We start from the raw sequence: 17,104 nt of genomic DNA, 5'->3' as shown, positions 1-17,104 counted from the left end.
CCACGTCTCCTGATGTACTGGCCTGTCTCCTGGTAGCGCCTCCATGCTCTGGACACTATGCTGACAGACACAGCAAACCTTCTTGCCACAGCTCGCATTGATGTGCCATCCTGGATGAGCTGCACTACCTGAGCCACTTGTGTGGGTTGTAGACTCCGTCTCATGCTACCACTAGAGTGAAAGCACCGCCAGCATTCAAAAGTGACCAAAACATCAGCCAGGAAGCATAGGAACTGAGAAGTGGTCTGTGGTCCCCACCTGCAGAACCACTCCTTTATTGGGGGTGTCTTGCTAATTGCCTATAATTTCCACCTGTTGTCTATTCCATTTGCACAACAGCATGTTAAATTTATTGTCAATCAGTGTTGCTTCCTAAGTGGACAGTTTGATTTCACAGAAGTGTGATTGACTTGGAGTTACATTGTGTTGTTTAAGTGTTCCCTTTATTTTTTTGAGCAGTGTATTTTCAGGAGTCGGGTAATTGGTTAATAAGGGAGGAGGATTTGAGGGAAAGAGAGGTTGAAAAGACTGAGGGAGGCAGAGTATGGGCTTGAATCTGTTGAGGCTAGCAATAACAAGGGAAAGGGTATGTTGAGGAAGATTGGTTCCAAGTTCTGAAGGTGAAATGGAAGGAGTGGAACCAGGCCTTTTGGCTGATCCATGGGTGGTTTCAGGTTGGGTGGAAAAGATGGTGGGTGCTGTTGAGTCGTGAAGGTAAACTGAAGTCGACTTCTGATGTTTCTTTGTGTTTCTTTAGATCAGACGGAGCAGGCGACGTAACTTGGGGAAAGGCCTATATCTTGCTTTGAGCTTAGGTACAGGGCACCATTGAAAGGAGTGATTTCTGGGGTAGTGTTAAGTGTGGAGGTGGAGCAATTTAAGTTGAAGATTCCTGGTGTTTGCGATGCCTGCCGTTTGGTGCGACGCAGACCTGGTGGGGAGAGTGGTGAAACAGAGGTGACACAGTCTGTTCTTTTGAGCTCTGATTCAGTCTTTACCTGACAAAGTAATATTAGGATATATGAGTTATGTTGTTAGAGCTTTTGTGCCAAATACACTGCAGTGTTCTAGGTGTCACGTTTATGGGCATGTTGCAGCAGTGTGTAGGAGGGGGAATCCAAGGTGTGGGAACTGTGCAGAAAAACATGGGACAGAGGAATGTGTAGTTTCGGTGGAAAAAGTTGTGTGTGTCAACTGTAGGGGTGCCCATGTTGATGGGGATCGGAGGTGTCCGGTGCGAGAGAGGCAGGTTGAGGTGGCCAGGGTCAGAGTAGAGCAAAAGATGTCATATGCTGAGACAGGAAAGAAAGTTGAGGCGGGTGGATCAAGGGTGAGGGATTCTGAGAGGATCCCTGTGAATAGTAGATCTCTTCCAGAACAGAGGGATTGGCCAATGAGTGATATACTGTATGTTTCAGTAAGGTTGGCTTCTTAGCTTTCATAGCAATGGTTATGAACTGTACTGCAGATATGGAACATAAGTCACAGAAAATAGATGTTGTGGTGGCAACTGCAGAGAAGGACTTCGGGGGATGAGATTTGACTTCAGAAGAGTTACAGGGTGTGTTGACCCTGTAGTAGTGACCCGTCCTCTCAGGTCGTTGGCTTGGGGTAGGATCAGATAGGTTTAAAGTAGTGGAATAAGGTGATGGGTTTTTAATGAGTGTAGGTTTAGTTGGTAGGCTTATTAAAAATATATTTGTTTTTTATTTTCCCATTTACTATCACAAAGTGCAATGGATTTATACTATAGTTCAGTTGAGGGCAGTAATGCAACATATTGGATGCCAACCGCCAGTAAACCTCACCGAAGAAGAATTTGTATATATTTTTTTTGTTGAACCTTTATTTAACTAGACAAGGCAGTTAAAAACAAATTCTTATTTGCAATGAAGGCCTACACCGGCCAAACCCGGACGACGCTGGGCCAATTGTGCGCCGCCCTATGGGACTCCCAGTCACGGCCGGTTGTGATACAGCCTGGATGTTGTGGCTCTGTGCGATATAAATTGGGGAAAGGCCTGTATCTTGCTTTGAGCTTAGGTACAGGGCACCATTGAAAGGAGTGATTTCTGGGGTAGCGTTAAGTGTGGAGGTGGAGCAATTTAAATTGAAGATTCCTGGTGTTTGCGATGCCTGCCGTTTGGTGCGACGCAGACCTGGTGGGGAGCGTGGTGAAACAGAAGAAGAAAAACATAAACTAGTGTTTCTATTGGACAGGTTCAGCAAACAGGGAGAAACCTACCTGAATCTGTCCAATAGAAACACTTGTTTTCATTACAAAACAGAACGTTTTGGAGTCATGTTTACACACCATGTTATCCATATAAAAACAGTAGCCTATAGGAGGGAACCAGACTAACTTTAGGTCATGTGTCAGGCAATAGAAAACATGAGGATAATGTTATTGTCAGAGCCTATTGAGATGGTATATTTCAAGAAATAAGCTGTTTCATCTTATCAGTGCACGCAGGAATGCACGATAAAGATATTTTGATGTGCAACACAAATCAGTGATTGGAATGAATTTTGGGTTGACAATTAGGCTATTGTTCCTATAAATAGGGCTCAGAATTGAAAATATAATTCAAAACCCAATAGCTAGATCTCTATGTCCTGCCAGTTTGCTGTGTAATTAATTAATCTAACAGTAAATAAAAAATAATAAGAAACTTTGCAGCATTACTACTCAATGATGTTGCCTTTATATAGACTAGGTTATAGGCATATCTTGGAGATACCCCAGTATGTTTGATATGTTTGTTGCCTATGTTTTAGGTCTATTGCTTGTTTGACTCATTGTGAACCCTGCTTTATTTTACACCATTATTTGAAAGGATTTGAGGGTTAGTTTGAGTTGGGGAAAACAGGGCAGCAGGTCATGAGATCTGCCTGTGAAGATTTTACACACTGGAGCATAGGCTGCTAAAAGCGCAGCAGTGCAGTTGATAGGATACTGTACCTTGTATACCGTGGATTGCTGCATCTTGCATATGAATATCTGAATAATAATAATAATACAATTATGCATTATGTGATGCATAATAATTGCCATGGCAATTTGGAATGTCCAGTCAATGAGCATGATGGCTAACTTTTAATTACTATGTATGGTGCTATACTGTTTACTACAGTATATTCATTTATGTTGTTAGATTACATCACTTTCTCACTAGCTTATTATAGGGATAGGCATGAGTAATCAAGTACTTGAGTACTCGAACAGATGTCAAAGCTCGATCATTAACCAGAGATAAAAATAAATAAAAATACTGTAAAACTATTTGGTGGAAAACTATTTGGTGGAATGTACAGTCGTGGCCTAAAGTTTTGAGAATGACACGTATATTAATTTTCACAAAGTCTGCTGCCTCAGTTTGTATGATGGCAATTTGCATATACTCCAGCATGTTATGAAGAGTGATCAGTCCCTCTTTGCCATGCAAATGAAATGAATCCCCCAAAAACATTTCCACTGCATTTCAGCTCTGCCACAAAAGGACCAGCTGACATCATGTCAGTGATTCTCTCGTTAACACAGGTGTGAGTGTTGACGAGGACAAGGCTGGAGATCACTCTGTCGTGCTGACTGAGTTCGAATAACAGACTGGAAGCTTCAAAAGGAGGGTGGTGCTTGGAATCATTGTTCTTCCTCTTTCAAACATGGTTACCTGCAAGGAAACACGTGCCGTCATCATTGCTTTGCACAAAAAGGGCTTCACAGGCAAGGATATTGCTGCCAGTAAGACTGCACCTAAATCAACCATTTATCGGATCATCAAGAACTTCAAGGAGAGCGGTTCAATTGTTGTGAAGAAGGCTTAAGGGCGCCCAAGAAAGTCCAGCAAGCGCCAGGACCATCTCCTAAAGTTGATTCAGCTGCGGGATCGGGGCACCACCAGTACAGAGCTTGCTCATGAATGGCAGCAGGCAGGTGTGAGTGCATCTGCACGCACAGTGAGGCGAAGACTTTTGGAGGATGGCCTGGTGTCAAGAAGGGCAGCAAAGAAGCTACTTCTCTCTAGGAAAAACATCAGGGACAGACTGATATTTTGCAAAAGGTACAGGGATTGGACTGCTGAGGACTGGGGTAAAGTCATTTTCTCTGATGAATCCCCTTTCCGATTGTTTGGGGCATCCGGAAAAAAGCTTGTCCGGAGAAGACAAGGTGAGCGCTACCATCAGTCCTGAGTCATACCAATAGTAAAGCATCCTAAGACCATTCATGTGTGGGGTTGCTTCTCCGCCAAGGGAGTGGGCTCACTCACAATTTTGCCTAAGAACACAGCCATGAATAAAGAATGGTACCAACACATCCTCCGAGAGCAACTTCTCCCAACCATCCAGGAACAGTTTGGTGACGAACAATGCCTTTTCCAGCATGATGGAGCACCTTGCCATAAGGCAAATGTGATAACTAAGTGACTCGGGGAACAAAACATCGATATTTTGGGTCCATGGCCAGGAAACTCCCCAGACCTTAATCCCATTGAGAACTTGTGGTCAATCCTCAAGAGGCGGGTGGACAAACAAAAACCCACAAATTCTGACAAACTCCAAGCATTGATTATGCAAGAATGGGTTGCCATCAGTCAGGATGTGGCCCAGAAGTTAATTGACAGCATGCCAGGGCGGATTGCAGAGTTCTTGATAAAGAAGGGTCAACACTGCAAATATTGACTCTGCATTAACTTCATGTAATTGTCAATAAAAGCCTGACACTTATGAAATGCTTGTAATTATACTTCAGTATTCCATAGTAACATCTGACAAAAATATCTAAAGACACTGAAGCAGCAAACTTTGTGAATATTAATATTTGTGTCATTCTCAAAACTTTTGGCCATGACTGTATGTAAAAATTTGTCACGAAAACATTTTCAATTTTGCCTTGAAGACAACTTTCATTTGCTTTGACTCTAGTTTTCCATTTGTACATGTGAATTTTGGGGGCACAACAAAACAGAAACCAAGCCAAGCATTACACAATTCTTCTCCCTAAATGCAGGGGTGAAAATCTGATATCAACTTTGGAGGGGACAATTACATGAAATTTTCTCAAGAGCAATTCCTGAGGGGGACACCAAAAGTAGTGCTGTAACACATAGCCTACATTGTAATATGGTAAATGTATATTGAGGAACCAAAGAAATAAGGTGTTTGCTGTACTCCTAACTACCGGTACCCAAAACTACACAACTAATCACAACAGCAATACCATTGCCTCTAACAAATCTTAGTTCAGTCACCAGTTTAAGTTGAGAGTGGGGGTATCCATGGCATTTTCCAATTATGTTCCTATTTTACAAGTCAAAAAAATGGAGAACCTTTCATAATGTTGCCAAAGACTCAACAAACTTACCTGAGACTCCCTGTCTCTGCCAGTCTGTCCCTGCATATCTGTCCCCAACTCTGCTGTCTGTGTGCCATCTGTTGCCTGCTCTGCCTAATGACATCATTGTGAAACATTTCCATTAGAATTTCATTTCTTTCTTATGAACATTTTATCAACTAGTCTTTGAGATATTAGGCTACTAGGGTTCTTACTTTGCGTTTTGGTGTACTGAAAAATACTCTGATGTCCGTCTTTTATTTTTCTGCCATTTTTCTACCTGGCTGGCTGGCTGGCTACACACACACACAGTGTGTAGGTTATTTACAGTAGGAGATGGGCTTCTAGCATCTTATCTTTTATCATTCTATTTGGGCTTCGATCTAAAAGGTAGCTAGCAAATGTGAAACGGATTAAAATGACAAGAGTTGACAGCTGTATGAGTTCACCATTTACACAACATATGCTGCAACCTTTTGTAATTTTAATAGTTTGTTTCATATTGGCTGGCTTCCAACAATAGCTGAATTTGCAAAGCTAGCGAGCACCAATTCCGTTTCAGTGGTGTTTGCTATAATCTTTGCTACCCGGGTTAAATAAAGGTGAAATAAAATAAATAAATAAAAGTTCCCTTACGACAATTTAGCTTTTGTAACGAGACCATTAAATATATTTAAGACAATGGTAGAAGAGAGTGTAGTTCTGTTCAGTTTGGACTTCAGTTTATCGCTAACCTTATCACAGGGACTTTGAAGCACTAATTTACATTTTACATTTACATTTAAGTCATTTAGCAGACGCTCTTATCCAGAGCGACTTACAAATTGGTGCATTCACCTTATGATATCCAGTGGAACAACCACTTTACAATAGTGCATCTAAATCTTTTAGGGGGGGGGGTTAGAAGGATAACTTTATCCTATCCTAGGTATTCCTTAAAGAGGTGGGGTTTCAGGTGTCTCCGGGAGGTGGTGATTGACTCCGCTGTCCTGGCGTCGTGAGGGAGCTTGTTCCACCATAGGGGTGCCAGAGCAGCGAACAGTTTTGACTGGGCTGAGCGGGAACTGTGCTTCCGCAGAGGTAGGGGGGCCAGCAGACCAGAGGTGGATGAACGCAGTGCCCTCGTTTGGGTGTACATCATCTGCATGCTGATCTTGGAATAAATTGACGATAGCAAAGATTCCATCTTTGACGAGGCCACATAAATGGAATAGGTACTAGCTAGCTTAATAGTTCATATTTGCGCGCTAGCTCTGCATATTCAGCTAGTGTGTGTGCGCGATTGACTGGATTAACCTCACGTCAGTTACGTTCATTGAGTGCCTTTCAGACAGTAGATACGACCCCTCTGTTACCTTGCCAACTAAGGAACTGGCAGTGGATCAAACCATTGTGAGGCAAAGGGTGGGGGGTTCGCAATCTTTTGAAACTTAAAAACGCGCTATTAAGTGTCTATAATCAGCACAATTGCTTTCATTGCATATTATTATTATTATTTAAATTACATAGTTATGTTTCAGTGATATATTGGGGGGGACAAATCATATTTTCCCCAGGGTGGGGGGGTCGTGTCCCCCCCGGGATTTCCGCCCCTGCCTAAATGTCTCATTCACTCAATTGCGTTCTGACCACTCAATACACACATGCGTGCTGAGTGAGCACACAAGCTCTCCTTAGGCTTACAGAAATAAATGCCTATAAAAACAGATCTAACTGATGGGATACGCAAGCTATATTTCTTGGCAAATGACAACAGTTTTATCACAACTTCTAAATGGACTGGTTGATTGAAGTAGGAAAATACACTGCTCAAAAAAATAAAGGGAACACTTAAACAACACAATGTAACTCCAAGTCAATCACACTTCTGTGAAATCAAACTGTCCACTTAGGAAGCAACACTGATTGACAATACATTTCACATGCTGTTGTGCAAATGGAATAGACAACAGGTGGAAATGATAGGCAATTAGCAAGACACCCCCAATAAAGGAGTGGTTCTACAGGTGGGGACCACAGACCACTTCTCAGTTCCTATGCTTCCTGGCTGATGTTTTGGTCACTTTTGAATGCTGGCGGTGCTTTCACTCTAGTGGTAGCATGAGACGGAGTCTACAATCCACACAAGTGGCTCAGGTAGTGCAGCTCATCCAGGATGGCACATCAATGCGAGCTGTGGCAAGAAGGTTTTCTGTGTCTGTCAGCGTAGTGTCCAGAGCATGGAGGCGCTACCAGGAGACAGGCCAGTACATCAGGAGACGTGGAGGAGGCCGTAGGAGGGCAACAACCCAGCAGCAGGACCGCTACCTCCGCCTTTGTGCAAGGAGGAGCAGGAGAAGCACTGCCAGAGCCCTGCAAAATGACCTCCAGCAGGCCACAAATGTGCATGTGTCTGCTCAAACGGTCAGAAACAGACTCCATGAGGGTGGTATGAGGGCCCGACGTCCACAGGTGGGGGTTGTGCTTACAGCCCAACACCGTGCAGGACGTTTGGCATTTGCCAGAGAACACCAAGATTGGCAAATTCGCCACTGGCGCCCTCTGCTCTTCACAGATGAAAGCAGGTTCACACTGAGCACGTGACAGACGTGACAGAGTCTGGAGACGCGGTGGAGAACGTTCTGCTGCCTGCAACATCCTCCAGCATGACCGGTTTGGCGGTGGGTCAGTCATGGTGTGGGGTGGCATTTCTTTGGGGGGCCGCACAGCCCTCCATGTGCTCGCCAGAGGTAGCCTGACTGCCATTAGGTACCGAGATGAGATCCTCAGACCCCTTGTGAGACCATATGCTGGTGCGGTTGGCCCTGGGTTCCTCCTAATGCAAGACAATGCTAGACCTCATGTGGCTGGAGTGTGTCAGCAGTTCCTGCAAGAGGAAGGCATTGATGCTATGGACTGGCCCGCCCGTTCCCCAGACCTGAATCCAATTGAGCACATCTGGGACATCATGTCTCGCTCCATCCACCAACGCCACATTGCACCACAGACTGTCCAGGACATTACATCAAAGTTGGATCAGCCTGTAGTGTGGTTTTCCACTTTAATTTTGAGTGTGACTCCAAATCCAGACCTCCATGGGTTGATAAATATGATTTCCATTGATTATTTTTGTGTGATTTTGTTGTCAGCACATTCAACTATGTAAAGAAAAAAGTATTTAATAAGATTATTTCTTTCATTCAGATCTAGGATGTGTTGTTTAAGTGTTCCCTTTATTTTTTGAGCAGTATATTTGTTCTAACAAAGAGCTGCAGTTTTGGAATAATTGTGTCCCGTCTATTTTCTGCTTGGGCTACTTTGCGAACAGCTAGTGCTATTTAGAATTGGTTAGCATAGGCTATAACCCCCCCAAACATAGACAGGTTCCACACTGAAAATACGCAAAAACGTTAGTACCTTTGTAAAGACAAAGAGCGTATTTTCATCAGAATCATTAAGCCTAGGCCTACTCACCAAACAGATGTCATGGCCGTAATTCATTACCATGCAGTGTTAAATGTGGAATTATTCATCCATTTGGAAATGTCCAAATAACATGCAAAATAAACTAAATTATAAACTGGGTGGTTCAAGCCCTGAATGCTGATTGGCTGACAGCCATTGTATATCAGACTGTATACCACAGGTATGACAAAGCATTTATTTTTACTGCTCTAATTATGTTGGTAACCAGTTTATAATAGCAATAAGGCACCTCGGGGGATTGTGGTATATGGCCAATATACCACGGCTAAGGGCTGTATCCAGGCACTCAGAGTTGGTCATATACAACACCTCATCGGGTCTTATTGCTTAATCTAACGTCTGTATATCGAAAATAAGACAGATTTAATTTTGTAACCCTATTTCAACTCGCCAAATTAAGCCGTTTCAAATTATCACTCTTTAGCTGTGTTTGAATACCCATACCAACATACTGTATACTATATACTTAATGCGTATATACTACATACTATTAGTTCATTTTAGTATACTGTAAACGAATGGTATCCTTTCAGTTGAGCGTACTAGCTCTTCGCTCGTCTACCGGAAGTTGGTGCTGTTGCTATGCAACCTCTTGTTAGCTTGTTAGCATAACAAATTACTAGCTAGACATTTGACGACTTCGGGTGTGTTCTTAAATTAAATCTGGAGTGCCAGATTGTTTGTAAATTCAGAGCGTTTTGCTCTCTGAGCGCACACTGGACACTCGGCCGAGGAGTAGGGGTATGTTTGTAAATTCACTCTGGCTATCTACTCCGATTTCAGTGCACTCTGGTCTGAGTGTGCCAGAGCGCAGAATAACTGATGAATTTACAAACGCTCAACAACCGTTGAATATGGCCGGTGTCAGTAAACGTCGGCAAAAAAGCGTAATTAAATTATTGCCAGCAGCACAGTTAGTCACCAACGCTCTGGATAACATGAAAACAGCCTAACCAGCTCTGCTAGGGCGAGTAAAATGGTCAGAGTGAGATGTTCTCTCATTTATGTCTGGAAGTAGCTATCAAGCGAGCTAACTTTAGCCAGTTAGCTTGGGTGCTTGACTGCCGTTATGAGGTCAGAACGCTCGGCTCAACCATACTCCATGTCATAATTTATTGGTTATGTTAACATGTATTTGTGAATCAACAGAACTGCTGTATTAATGTGGGGAATCTGTAAGTATCCTATCAAATCATGTTGGTGAGGCAAGGAAGATTTATGGAGTCCAGGTGAGTAGGGTATACAATTTATTTTAACATGTCAGCATCACATGTATTTCTTTAGTGTTATTGTTTTTCTGGGTGAATAAGGTTTGTAAAATATCCTTGTGGTTGGGGGCAATGCTGTCACGTCCTGACCATTGTAAGAGGTCATTTGCCATAGTGGAGTGGTCAGGGCGTGACAGGTGGTTGTTTTGGGTGGTTTTGGGGTTTTCTGTTTCTAGGTGGGATCGTGCTAGAATTCTATTTCTATGTTTCGTTTTCCATGTTTTGGCCGGGTATGGTTTCCAATCAGAGGCAGGTGTCTTTCGTTGTCTCTGATTGGAAGCCATACTTAGGCAGCCTGTTTTCCTTTGGGGTTTGTGGGTAGTTGTTTCCGTTTAGTCTAGTGTACCTGACGGAACTGTTGTTGGTCGTTTTTGTTGTTGAAGTGTATTCATTAAAGACAAAGAATGAGCACTATACATGCTGCGCCTTGGCCTCCTTTCAATGACCCCTATGACAAATGCCTAAAGTATGGTAAGTTTAAGTGGTCTCATCTCATTGGGAACAATAGCAAGGTAAGTTTATGATGTAACTTGCATGTGTTTTGATTAAGTTGATCACATAGTCCTCAGTCACACAATTGTTAATAATGTGATTTTCTCTGAATGTCTTTTTTTTGTAACAAACATTCTATCACAGGTGCAGAATGCAGTGTCCAGTGGGCTAACTGGCATAGCCTGCACCGATGAGCAGCGACAATGGAATGCAGGGACTTGGGAGGAACCTTGACTCAAAGCGGTTAAACAGCATTGACTTCACACACCATAAGGCCAGTGACCAATATGCAGAAAAGCATCCAGAATGTCCACTCCTGCATTCCACTCACATGAGAAATTGAATAGGAGCTTGAGACACCTGAATCTGCCTGTGGGGAGTCTGCTCTATAAGTGTGTTAATGCTGAACCGACAATAAAATCACAGCCAGTAGCATCCCAGGTAAAATTGGACTGAAAGGAATATTTATTTGTGGCTGTACCATTTTAATGTATTTGAACTGATGTGTATCTCTTCTGCTCAATGCTTGCTAACTCCATATAATAACTTCATATAGATTCTCTACTCTTTCCCAGCCACATGGAGAGCATGTCAATTACAACTGCCAGAAGTGCCTGTCCTTCTACAATGAATTTGTGAAACTTGACCCAACCCAGTCGACTACTTAGGAACAGATCACAAAGGAGCAGAGTGTCTCACACTTGTGGCATGACTCAAGGAAGCTTTGAGTTTCTGCAAGAAAGAAGGTCCATCAGGGAATCCACTAACCCTGGTAAGTTTCTCCAGGATCATCTGTATCCCAGGTTCCCGAGGGAGTGCAGCCACATGCTACTGGAAAGATAATGTGCTGATGGCCACCCAGTGGCTGGAAGACTGTGGTTACTCTGTGGACCATAGAGGCACTGTTGTCAGTGTTGAAGAGCCATGGCTACCAGCAAGCCCTGATGGAGTGCTTAACTCCAAGGAGCTGTTGGAGATCAAGTGTCCAGTCATGGGGAAGGGCTATGATTCTCTGGATGATGTCTTCAATGGGAAAGCCTGTGATGTGGAGGGCACAGCCCAACTGCAACCACATGGGCCACGTGGCTACTACATGCAGGTGCGCAAATTGGTATGTTTAGCACAGGACTGAGAGAAAGTAAGGTGCTCATCTGGACTCCATCCCAGCAAGTTGTCATCCCTGTTCCCTATGATGCACAGTTCTGTGCAGAGGCTGTGCTGAGGTTGAAGGCATTCTACTTTATACACATGCTGCCATTTATTGTTGAGGATCATCAGGCAGGCAGATTGTCACCGAGTGACAAATATATGCAGCTCTGTAGAAGTATGTAGTCAGATGTCTCTCCTGTTTGCAGTTACTATTAACACATTGTTTTCCAGTTAAAAAGCCTGACTTAATGCATCAACAGTCACAGTACTGTGGAAACTGTTTTTATGGCTTCGTTTTTTTTATTAATATGAATCAGTATGTAAAACAAATAATTAAGTTGAGTTGTTATAGAATGAATTGAAATTTCATGTAACTTTTGACATAACTTTAATTCATATTGGGAAATCGACCCTGTAAATGGCATTTGACTGGTCAGTTCATTCAGCATCTTCATGAATGATATCGCCACGCAGGTTACACAGGGCGGCACAGATTCAAAGTATTTTGTCCATTTTAGATGAGAGGTTGATTGGCACTGTCTGTGAGATGATTCTAAACCATTTGAGCCTTTGAATTACACGTTCCACATGAACCCTCACATTAGCTATCCGTCTTGTACATGTGGTGTCCTCCTCTGACAGCTGTGCGCCTCTTTTTGTGAAGGCTGGAATTGTTCATTTGACCTTCCTCTCGTGTAGCAGATCACTGATTGTGAAGCCCCGGTCAGCCATGACCTCATCACCTGGACAGAGGTACTCCAGGAACCTAGAATCCAATGTTATATATTTGTCGCTACATCTACCTCCATATGCTGAGGAGATGAACATCACTAGACCACAAGGTGCAATGGCCACCAGGTACTTGATAGTGTTCTAGGCGTAGTAATGGCTGAATGACTCCCCCTTTGAATCCAGACCCTTGCACTTCTGTAAAACAGTTTCTGAGCAGTCAATAATGCAGGTTGTTCCTGGGTAGTGGTCCTTAAAACATTGTGGCATTGTAGCACGGATGGTCTCCCTTGGCAGCCATGGAATGCACTCCCTCAGATTCTCTTCCATCATGTCGATCCAATAACTAAATCACTCAACTGACAATACTCTGGGAAACACCAAACCTTTCTGCTAGGTACTGCTGCAGCAAGTTGAGCTTCAGCTTCATCAGTGTCATCAGGAATTAGTATGTCAGGTCTAACTGAAAGCTGCCTTTGTAGAGGGGTAGAAGATGTTCCGCCAGGGTAGAAAAGGCAACAAGGCTGTATGCAGTCGACAGAGTGCTTCGTTCCTCAGCACGGTTTTGTAGAGGTCCTGCTGGGCACTGTGTCCCTGCCTCACAGGTAGTGGGCTTTACATGATCACCTGAGCTGTGATCACTTAGAGATGGGTCTTCCCATTGGGTTTGGGCATCCTTCTCTGAAGGCATATCCATTCCTTCTATCTGTGTTGGTCAATCCCCATTTTCAATTTGGTGAACACGTGAGCCTGTTTTGTCATCTGTTAAGAAATCAGTATGGCTAGTCAACGGACAATTAATAACAAAACTGTACAATAAAACACCATACTGCATGGACGCTCCTAATAATATTTAATCATCATAATAATTAAGTATATATAACATTTTATTGAGTTGTAGAGGAAATAAATTGTGCTATTATAATACTGTGCTTAGATGCAAGACAAAATGAGAGCAGGCAAACTGCTCAAGTGTTTGGCTTACCTGTCACTGATGAATACCTGACACTTCTTCAAGAGTGGAGCATCGTAGCCAAGCCATTTATCTGGGTAAGAATGCTCCATTGTAGTCCTTGTCAAAGAAGTGGTAGGAGCACACAAAGGGACGTTTAGGTGGTTTCTTTAGGTTCAATGCTTTGAGCCAGAGCCACAAATACTATGCATCTTTAGGAGGTGGATGCAGGTCGTATGGGGCTCCACAGGTACATTCAGATCAATGTAGAGGTTGGTGTTCAAAACATTGCTGTTGTAAAAACTTCCTCCTCTTCATCCAATTATTGTGCCAGCCTCATACAGAACATATAATGCTTGTCATGTTGATCGATTTTAGGACTTTGTGCGGTTCTGTCAGTGTAAAACTATCAAACTCTCAACTAAAAGTGCCGCTTTCGCCTCCCGCCACTAGAATGTGCTAGCGTCGCGCGAATGTTGCCGGAAATAGAAACACAATTTCCACTAACTCGCCGCGAGATCACTTCGCAGTGGCAACTTTTTTCATTTAAAAAAATATTCTGTTCTCTTTTATTCTGCTATATTACATATTTAGTTTTTTTTTTTACTACAAAATAGATATCTTGATCTATTTTAAAAGGGCTCGGGAAATAAGAGTGTCTTGTCTGCTAAATTAACAAAGCAAGGCTACGCCATTGCACAGCCATAGGCTTCTACAAGCAAGTGCCACTGCTGAGGTTACTGCCTTTTTGAAGATTGTGTTACACAATATAATATAACTAGTTGATATTACGGTTTCAATAAATTAATCTTAAATGGCACTTAATTTTTTATTGACTGAATATACTGTATATGGGGCAATTTAGGGATTAGGATTTGTTATCTGTATTGGTTATGATAAATTAGGCATTCTCTCGCACTGTTGGCATAGACCTATAGATAAATGCACACATTTATTTCCAGTGCAGTTCTAAAAATATATTTTTTATTGCAGTACAACAACAACAAAAATTATGCGAGTACTTGAACATCCCAAAAATTCAAATGCCCATCTCTAGCTAGATTTGCTTATATTTTTGTTACTAGCTTGTATTATGCTAGTTTGGCCGCTAATGTATTCTAGTGGCCATTATGCCTTAGTGTGTACTGTATTCTCTAATAGCCTGTTGCTAATACTTAGCTGCAATTGTGTTTAGCCTCCCTAGCCCTTGCCCATTGCATATGTACAGAGCATTACTCCCATTGTTGCTAAGCATCTTAGCCTCGCTGCTATTACTTCTATTATTATTATTACTACATTGTATTAGCCTGTGTTACTAATAGTCTATTACTACTATTGATGATATTACATTCCTATTTCTGTCTAGCTTACTAGCCCTAACCATTATAGGACATCTATAGCCTATTTCAGTGTTACCCACAATGTTTTGTAAGGAGGCTACTTTGGGTTGAGACAATCATTTAGAGGGCTGCACAGATCTTTAATTTGTTGTACTTTTTCTTTCAATTATCAATTTAGCGCAAATTCAGAGCAATAGAGCACATGCAATTGATTTGATGGACAGCACATCACAAATATATACATTTAACAAATATATACATTGGTGGGGCCGTGTCCACCATGTGTGCATATATATATATATATATATATATATATATATATATATACAAGATATCTATATATATATATATATATACATACAGACATCAAATAGGCTACATCACATGTATAAGACCCATATTAAGGGTTACCTCAGTAGTTACCTCAATGTCACTTCTGCTCCTTGACTGAATTCATTCTAAATTTAGTCTGTTGTTGCTATCCCTGTGAGGCAATCCAGGTGTGCATTGGTTAGTCTGTTTCTCTGTTTTTGTTTCACAATGCTCATTGTTGAGTCCCTTCTCCTCCCCTCGCATATTTGGGGCACCGATAGTGCACACAGATGCCAGATTTGACAATGTCAATATTATGTAACAAGGGCTTTCAGAATATCCCATCCTCCTGTTTGTCCCTGAAGGGGCAGTAAACATAAACGTTCCTCTCTGAACGACTCGTTTTGAGGGAAGTGAACCCAAACATATGTCAGTGGCCCAATGTCACTTACATCAGCGCTGTCATCAAGCACAATACAAAAACACTGCGCCACTGATGTGTTGTCTTCTATGCGTCTTGTTATGGTCGAGTCTGAGAGTTGCAGTCCCTTAATTTGCTTTAATAGATTTAATAGATTCCTTGTTTGTGAAATCAGCATACAACATTTCAGCTGAGGTCACATCTGTGAAGGCCTTCTTGTTTCTCGTGTGTATCCCAAGCAATCTCATATGTTGTCTCTGTCTGTTATTTTCTCTGCAACAGTGCTAGATCTGTCCGTCATTTGTTGTTGTCCTTTTAGCTGTCCTTTGAGTTGCGCTATTTTGTTGTTTCTGAGGTTGCTTGGTGGCGGATGTTTTGTCAAAGTGTGCATGATGTGACTGGAAATGTCGCTCTAAACTTGCATTTTTTAAACAATTGACTGCCTTCTGGCAAATAAGACAAGGCGAGCTAGTCCCATTATGCAGTACAAAAAATACTTGTCTGTCCATTTCTCTTGGAACTTTCTGTATTCTTCTTGAATCGACCTTATTCTTCTCTTAGCCACCAGAGCCACGTTAGCTAACCGCATTTCCCTGCCGCCATTTTCCTGATTTTCCTGGTTCTCCGATGGTTGCTCGTTCATAGCTGACACGTTGTTCTCCAGCTCTTCCCCCTAATTTTCATTGTCAATAGATTTACGTTTTATTTTTTTACAATAAATCGATCCATGTCTACCAGACTGCAAAATTAGCTGGTAGCAAACTGATGTGTTGGTCGATGCAGCTGAGCAGTTGCGTTCTATTTCGGAAAACTTTCTGTTTAACAGCTGCGCTATACTGCCATCTATCTGCGGCCCAAGGAGCAACAGACATAGCCTATGAAGTGATTCAGGCCCGCATTAAACACATTTAATTTAAATTGTATAATTTATGTATTGTGAATGGAAACTAGGAAAATCACCGAGAGCCGCAATGAGTACCACTGGCCTATGTTATTACAATGCTATTCAATTGAATCTATTATTCCATTAGCACTATTGTCATTGTTATCATTACATGCTCCCTAGTACAGTTGCTACATTCTAACGTATAGCTCAGTGGTCACCAATCGGTGAAAGCATTCCTAGTCGATCACCAAACATTTTTGTAGAAAAGCCAACGATAAAGACTTGCGCTCCTTTTTTAAAATTCATGTCGCGCAGTTGATGGTAGGTGCACTTGATTCAGAAGCCCTGCGTAGACAAAGTGTTCCCATTTTGAACCTTTTTATTTGTCTGAAAAACCAAACTAACTACCTGGCGGACCAGGATATCTGTGGCTAAATCGAGTGTCTACTTACTGGCCAATAGGATAGCTCAAATCCACGTGCCTACAGCTTCCAGTGTAGTTTGATATTAGCCTATATGAGATTTCATAACTATTAAAAACCATGACCAGAGAGACTGTCAAATAATACCGCAAGGAGCTGGTATTTTTATGAGTGAGTTCATGTTTAAGTTTTTATTCAGCACTGTCAACACTGTTTTTATTCAACACCTTTACAAAACAGAAAACGCGCTTCTCCATACTACCACTTGTGCTGCAGCTGAAATTAATTAGTAGCCAAGCGTATCAATAGCCCTGCATTTTTATTATTAGCAGCTCG

This window comes from Salmo salar, chromosome 09, assembly GCF_965601325.2.
Source record: "Salmo salar chromosome 09, fSalSal1, whole genome shotgun sequence".
Lineage (NCBI taxonomy): Eukaryota > Metazoa > Chordata > Actinopteri > Salmoniformes > Salmonidae > Salmo > Salmo salar.
The sequence above is the reverse complement of the archived record's forward strand: the minus strand, read 5'-3'. Positions refer to the sequence as shown.